Below are 7,500 nucleotides of genomic sequence, written 5' to 3' on the forward strand. Positions count from 1 at the left end.
GCGTCGCTTGTTCCCTCATATACGGAACTGGAGGGCCGTCAGCTCCGCGAGCGCACAACCAGCCGACCTCCGCCCAGCGGCAGGTCGCAGAAATCACGCCGGCTTGTACGATGACGTAGGCGGAGGCAGAGCGCAACAGCGACCCCTTGGCGACAAGCGCGATCTCCGCGGAGAGCACGTCTACTCGCCGAGGGAGAGCACGTCTACTCGCCGAGGGAGAGCACGTCTACTCGCCCAGGGAGAGCACGTCTACTCGCCCAGGGAGAGCACGTCTACTCGCCCAGGGAGAGCACGTCTACTCGCCCAGGGAGAGCACGTCTACTCGCCCAGGGAGAGCACGTCTACTCGCCCAGGGAGAGCACGTCTACTCGCCCAGGGAGAGCACGTCTACTCGCCCAGGGAGAGCACGTCTACTCGCCCAGGGAGAGCACGTCTACTCGCCCAGGGAGAGCACGTCTACTCGCCGAGGGAGAGCACGTCTACTCGCCCAGGGAGAGCACGTCTACTCGCCCAGGGAGAGCACGTCTACTCGCCCAGGGAGAGCACGTCTACTCGCCGAGGGAGAGCACGTCTACTCGCCGAGGGAGAGCACGTCTACTCGCCGAGGGAGAGCACGTCTACTCGCCGAGGGAGAGCACGTCTACTCGCCGAGGGAGAGCACGTCTACCTCCCGCCTGAGGGAGAGCACGGGGGGGGGGGGGACAAAGACAGGCGGCAGCAGCTTCGGTGAACGTCACCCGGGAGGCGACCGGGGCTGTCCCGGGGCAGTCCCGGGAAGCCGGCGTCCGACACAGGGAACCGTCAGCTGCCGGACCGGGGCGAATCCCCGCGGCCACGGCAGGGGTGGGGGCTCGAAGACAGCCGGCAGCCGCTTCGGTGAACGTCACCCGGGAGGAGACTGGGGCCCTCCCGGGACCGTCCCGGGAAGACGACGTTCGGCACGAGATCCCGGCCGCGGCCGGACCGGCTCGAAGCCTCGCGGTCCCGGCAGCAGCCGGAGCCGCTCGCCGCCTCGGGCTCCCGGCCCCCTACAGATCCGGCGACTCGTTCGCGGGCGGCGGGGGGAGGCAGTGGAGGGGGTGCGGGGAGAAGCGGCAGCGGAGGCGGAGGGGGGGGGGGCTCGAAGACAGCCGGCAGCCGCTTCGGTGAACGTCACCCAGGAGGCGATCGGGGCCGTCCCGGGGCCGTCCCGGGATGCCGGCTTCCGGCACGGGGTCCCGGCCGCGGCCGGACCGGCTCGTATCCCCGCGGCTCCGGCAGGGGGGGGGGGGGCTCGAAGACAGCCGGCAGTCGCCTCGGTGAACGTCACCCGGCCGGCGACCGCGGCCGTTCCGGGGCCGTCCCGGGAAGCCTGCGACAGGCACGGGGTCCCAGCCGCGGCCGGACCGACTCGAAGCCCCGCGGCCCCGGCACGGGGGAGGCCCAAAGACTGGCGGCAGCCGCTTCGCTGAACGTCACCCGGCCGGCGACCGGGGCCGTCCCGGGGCCGTCCCGGGATGCCGGCATCCGGCACGGGGTCCCGGCCGCGGCCGGAGCGGCTCGAATCCCCGCGGTCCCGGCAGCAGCCGGAGCCGCTCGCCGTTCGGGCTCCCGGCACCCTACGGATCCGGCGACTCGTTCGCCGGCGGCGGGGGGAGGCAGTGAAGGAGGTGCGGGCAGAAGCGGCAGCGGAGGCGGAGGGGGGGGGGGGGCTCGAAGACAGCCGGCAGCCGCTTCGGAGAACGTCACCCGGCCGGCGACCGCGGCCGTTCCGGGGCCGTCCCGGGAAGCCTGCGACAGGCACGGGGTCCCGGCCTCGGCCGGACCCGCACTGGGTGCCGCCGCCTCGGGCTCTCGGGACGGTATGGATCCGCCGACTCGTTCGCCGGCGGCGGGGGGAGGCAGTGGAGGGGGTGCGGGGAGAAGCGGCAGCGGAGGCGGAGGGGGGGGGGGGCTCGAAGACAGCCGGCAGCCGCTTCGGTGAACGTCACCCGGCCGGCGACCGGGGCCGTCCCGGGGCCGTCCGGGGATGCCGGCTTCCGGCACGGGGTCCCGGCCGCGGCCGGACCGGCTCGAATCCCCGCGGTCCCGGCAGCAGCCGGAGCCGCTCGCCGTTCGGGCTCCCGGCACCCTACAGATCCGGCGACTCGTTCGCGGGCGGCGGGGGGAGGCAGTGGAGGGGGGTGCGGGCAGAAGCGGCCGCGGAGGCGGAGGGGGGGGGGGGGCTCGAAGACAGCCGGCAGCCGCTTCGGTGAACGTCACCCGGGAGGCGACCGGGACCGGCCCGGGAAGCCATCGTCCGGCCCCGGATCCCGGCCGCGGCCGGACCGGCTCGAAGCCCCGCGGCCCCGGCACGGGGGAGGCCCAAAGACTGGCGGCAGCCGCTTCGCTGAACGTCACCCGGCCGGCGACCGGGGCCGTCCCGGGGCCGTCCCGGGATGCCGGCTTCCGGCACGGGGTCCCGGCCGCGGCCGGACCGGCTCGAATCCCCGCGGTCCCGGCAGCAGCCGGAGCCGCTCGCCGTTCGGGCTCCCGGCACCCTACGGATCCGCCGACTCGTTCGCCGGCGGCGGGGGGAGGCAGTGGAGGGGGTGCGGGCAGAAGCGGCAGCGGAGGCGGAGGGGGGGGGGGCTCGAAGACAGCCGGCAGCCGCTTCGGTGAACGTCACCCGGCCGGCGACCGGGGCCGTCCCGGGGCCGTCCGGGGATGCCGGCTTCCGGCACGGGGTCCCGGCCGCGGCCGGAGCGGCTCGAATCCCCGCGGTCCCGGCAGCAGCCGGAGCCGCTCGCCGTTCGGGCTCCCGGCACCCTACAGATCCGGCGACTCGTTCGCCGGCGGCGGGGGGAGGCAGTGGAGGGGGTGCGGGGAGAGGGCTCGAAGACAGCCGGCAGCCGCTTCGGTGAACGTCACCCGGGAGGCGACCGGGACCGGCCCGGGAAGCCATCGTCCGGCCCGGGATCCCGGCCGCGGCCGGACCGGCTCGAATCCCCGCGGCCCCGGCACGGGGGAGGCCCAAAGACTGGCGGCAGCCGCTTCGCTGAACGTCACCCGGCCGGCGACCGGGGCCGTCCCGGGGCCGTCCCGGGATGCCGGCTTCCGGCACGGGGTCCCGGCCGCGGCCGGACCGGCTCGAATCCCCCCGGTCCCGGCAGCAGCCGGAGCCGCTCGCCGTTCGGGCTCCCGGCACCCTACGGATCCGGCGACTCGTTCGCCGGCGGCGGGGGGAGGCAGTGGAGGCGGTGCGGGGGAGAAGCGGCAGCGGAGGCGGAGGGGGGGCGGGGGGGACGATAGTGGCGGGGGGCGGGGGGTGCTCGAAGGCAGCCGGCAGCCGGTTCGGTGAACATTCGCCGGGGCGGGGGGGCGACCTGTCCGTGCCCGGGGCAGCCCCGGGAAGCCGGCAGCCAGCACGGGGGTCCCGGCAGCACCTGTTCCCTGCCCTGGGACTTGCCGTGCCCGGCGGCCGGTTGCCGGGTGGGGGGGAGCGATGAGAGGCGGGGCGCAGCGGCCGGGGCAGCGCCGGGCCGCAGCGGGGGGCTGGGCGGGTGGGGTAGGCGTCGAGCGGCAAGCCCTCGGCTGCAGCGAATGTTCGGCGGTGCGGGGCGGGGGGGGGACGGGACGACACGTTGGGGGCGCCGAGTCCGAGCCACCCCCGGCCCCAGGGGCGGCCGGAGGGGGAGGCCGGTGCCTGGCCCTGGGAGCTGCTGGGCGCCGGATGGCCGAGGGTGCGTCAGAAGCCGCCCGAGCGGTCGAGCAGGTCCTCCAGAAAGGCCTAGGGTGGCTTCGAGGGCCCCGGGGAGCAGTCGAGGGAGGCCTCCAGGCAGGTCTGGAGTGGATGGGAGGCCTTCCAAAGCAGACAAGGGAGCCTGCAGAGCGTGCGGGGGAGGCTTCTGGTGCGGCCTGGGGTGGGACGGAAGCCTGCAGAGCGTGCGGGGGAGGCTTCTGGTGCGGCCTGGGGTGGCTGAGAAGCCTGCAGAGCGTGCGGGAGAGGCTTCTGTTGGGGCCTGGGGTGGCTGAGAAGCCTGCAGAGCGTGCGGGGGAGGCTTCTGCTGCGGCCTGGGGTGGCTGAGAAGCCTGCAGAGCGTGCGGGGGGAGGCTTCTGCTGCGGCCTGGGGTGGCTGAGAAGCCTGCAGAGCGTGCGGGGGAGGCTTCTGCTGCGGCCTGGGGTGGCTGAGAAGCCTGCAGAGCGTGCGGGGGAGGCTTCTGGTGCGGCCTGGGGTGGGACGGAAGCCTGCAGAGCGTGCGGGGGGAGGCTTCTGGTGCGGCCTGGGGTGGGACGGAAGCCTGCAGAGCGTGCGGGGGAGGCTTCTGGTGCGGCCTGGGGTGGGTCGGAAGCCTGCAGAGCGTGCGGGGAGAGGCTTCTGCTGCGGCCTGGGGTGGGTCGGAAGCCTGCAGAGCGTGCGGGAGAGGCTTCTGTTGGGGCCTGGGGTGGCTGAGAAGCCTGCAGAGCGTGCGGGGGGAGGCTTCTGCTGCGGCCTGGGGTGGCTGAGAAGCCTGCAGAGCGTGCGGGGGAGGCTTCTGCTGCGGCCTGGGGTGGCTGAGAAGCCTGCAGAGCGTGCGGGGGAGGCTTCTGCTGCGGCCTGGAGTGGCTGAGAAGCCTGCAGAGCGTGCGGGGGAGGCTTCTGGTGCGGCCTGGGGTGGGACGGAAGCCTGCAGAGCGTGCGGGGGGAGGCTTCTGGTGCGGCCTGGGGTGGGTCGGAAGCCTGCAGAGCGTGCGGGAGAGGCTTCTGTTGGGGCCTGGGGTGGCTGAGAAGCCTGCAGAGCGTGCGGGGGAGGCTTCTGCTGCGGCCTGGGGTGGCTGAGAAGCCTGCAGAGCGTGCGGGGGAGGCTTCTGCTGCGGCCTGGGGTGGCTGAGAAGCCTGCAGAGCGTGCGGGGGAGGCTTCTGCTGCGGCCTGGGGTGGCTGAGAAGCCTGCAGAGCGTGCGGGGGAGGCTTCTGGTGCGGCCTGGGGTGGCTGAGAAGCCTGCAGAGCGTGCGGGGGAGGCTTCTGGTGCGGCCTGGGGTGGCTGAGAAGCCTGCAGAGCGTGCGGGGGAGGCTTCTGGTGCGGCCTGGGGTGGGTCGGAAGCCTGCAGAGCATGCGGGGGAGGCTTCTGGTGCGGCCTGGGGTGGGACGGAAGCCTGCAGAGCGTGCGGGGGGAGGCTTCTGGTGCGGCCTGGGGTGGGTCGGAAGCCTGCAGAGCGTGCGGGGAGAGGCTTCTGCTGCGGCCTGGGGTGGGTGGGAAGCCTGCAGAGCGTGCGGGGGAGGCTTCTGGTGCGGCCTGGGGTGGCTGAGAAGCCTGAAGAGCGTGCGGGGGGAGGCTTCTGGTGCGGCCTGGGGTGGCTGAGAAGCCTGAAGAGCGTGCGGGAGAGGCTTCTGGTGCGGCCTGGGGTGGCTGAGAAGCCTGCAGAGCGTGCGGGGGAGGCTTCTGGTGCGGCCTGGGGTGGCTGAGAAGCCTGAAGAGCGTGCGGGAGAGGCTTCTGCTGCGGCCTGGGGTGGCTGAGAAGCCTGCAGGGCGTGCGGGAGAGGCTTCTGCTGCGGCCTGGGGTGGCTGAGAAGCCTGCAGAGCGTGCGGGAGAGGCTTCTGGTGCGGCCTGGGGTGGGTCGGAAGCCTGCAGAGCGTGCGGGAGAGGCTTCTGCTGCGGCCTGGGGTGGGTCGGAAGCCTGCAGAGCGTGCGGGGGAGGCTTCTGCTGCGGCCTGGGGTCTCTGGGTGGCCTCTAGAGAGGTGCAAAAGACCCTCTGGGTTGGGCTGGGGTGGCTCTTGGACCCCTGCCACACAGTGGAGAGCGGCCTCCGGCCCGCCACCTGTGTCCCTGTGTGCCTGAGTGCCTGTGTCCCTGTGTCCCTGTGTCCCTGAGTGCCTGAGTGCCTGAGTGCCTGTGTCCCTGTGTCCCTGTGTCCCTGTGTCCCTGTGTGCCTGAGTGCCTGTGTCCCTGTGTCCCTGTGTCCCTGTGTCCCTGAGTGCCTGAGTGCCTGAGTGCCTGTGTCCCTGTGTCCTTGTGTCCCTGTGTCCCTGTGTCCCTGTGTGCCTGAGTGCCTGTGTCCCTGTGTCCCTGTCTGTGTACCTGTGTGCGAGAGTGTCCGGCACGCCACCCAGCGGCGGCGGGCAAGCAGGTAGGCGGGTGGGCGGGCCGGCGAGGGCCAGTGTGAGTTTGGGGGGGTGGGAGGGGAGGCGGCAGCTGGAAGCGTCAGAGGAGGGGGCGTGGCTCCGGCTGGCCCCGGGAGCAGGTTCCCGGGACCGGGACCGGCTGGACCCGGCGAGTGGTTGATCCCGGGGCGGGGGGCAGAGGCGGCGGGAAGCGGCAGCTGCGTGTGCGGCGGGGGGGGTGGAGGGCGAACCGCGGCGGGAAGCGGATGCTTCAGAGCAGGTTACGGGGGCGGGGACGGACGACACCACCTGTCCCCGCCCCGGGACGGGCTGGACCCGGCGCCCTGGACCCGGCGCCGTGTACCCGCCGCCGCCCCCGCCGCCGCCCCCCTCCGCCACCCCGGGACCCCGACGTTTTTTGGCGCCCGCGCCTTTTTTTGCTCCCCGCCTGCCCGCGCTGCCCCGGGCCCTCCCCCCGGGGCGGGGCGGGAGGGAGGGAGGGACGGACGGACGGGTAGCCGGGGATCTCCGAGCGCGCGCCACCAGACCGAGGCGGGGTCCCGGCGGCGGCGGGCGGCGGCGGCGGCGGCGGCGGCGGCAGCAGCAAGCGACGGCGGGGGGGGCAGGCTAGGGAGAGAGGGGGAGCGGCATGCGGTAGGGCTGGGGGGTTTGTTTCGGGGGGGAGGGGTGGGGGGGGGGTGGCAGCGGTCAGCGAGAGCGGGGAGAGGGGGAGCGGCATGCGGTAGGGCTGGGGTGTTTTTGGGGTGGGGGCGTTGGGGGGATTAGCGGGCGGGGCGGGCAGCCCAGCCAAGCGGCAAGCCGGGGGGCGGGCGAGGGCGGCTTTAGGGCCGGAGGAGCGGAGCGCAACCTCCCCCGTGCAGGCTACAGCGTGGAGAGCAGCAAGTTTTTGGGGACGGGGGACGACGGACGGGAGGGGCAGCGGCGAGAGGCTAGCTGCGGCAAGGGGCACCGGCACGGCCGCCCTAACAGCGCCGCCTCGGTCGCAGGGGTTAGAGAGCAGCCGGGCAGCCCGCGTCGCGATCCCCCCTCCAGGGGACAATGTGGGAAGGGGAAGCCGCGGCGGCTTTGGCGGGGGGTGCCCAGCTGCTAGCGGCTTCGGGGGGCAGTTAGCGGCGGCGGGGCGGGGGGAGATGGGTCGCGGCAGCGGCAAGAGATAACGGCGGGCGGGGGGGGCTCCGTGCAAAGCGGTAACGGGAGCCGGGGGGGTGTGGGGAGCTGGGGGTGGCAGCAGCGGCAAGAGGCAACGTCGGGAGGGGGGGCTCCGCGCAAACCGGTAACGGGGGCCGGGGGGTGTGGGGGGGGGCGGTGGCGGCCGCGGCAAGAGGCAACGGCAGGCGGGGGGGCTCCGCGCAAACCGGCAGCGGGGGGGGGGGCGGGGGTAGCGGCAAGAGGCAACGGCGGGAAGGGGGGGCTCCGCGCAAACCGCTAACGGGAGC

Source organism: Melanerpes formicivorus, unplaced genomic scaffold (assembly GCF_026170545.1).
Source record: "Melanerpes formicivorus ecotype bairdi unplaced genomic scaffold, bMelFor1.0.p_v2 SCAF_479, whole genome shotgun sequence".
NCBI classification, from domain to species: Eukaryota; Metazoa; Chordata; class Aves; order Piciformes; family Picidae; genus Melanerpes; species Melanerpes formicivorus.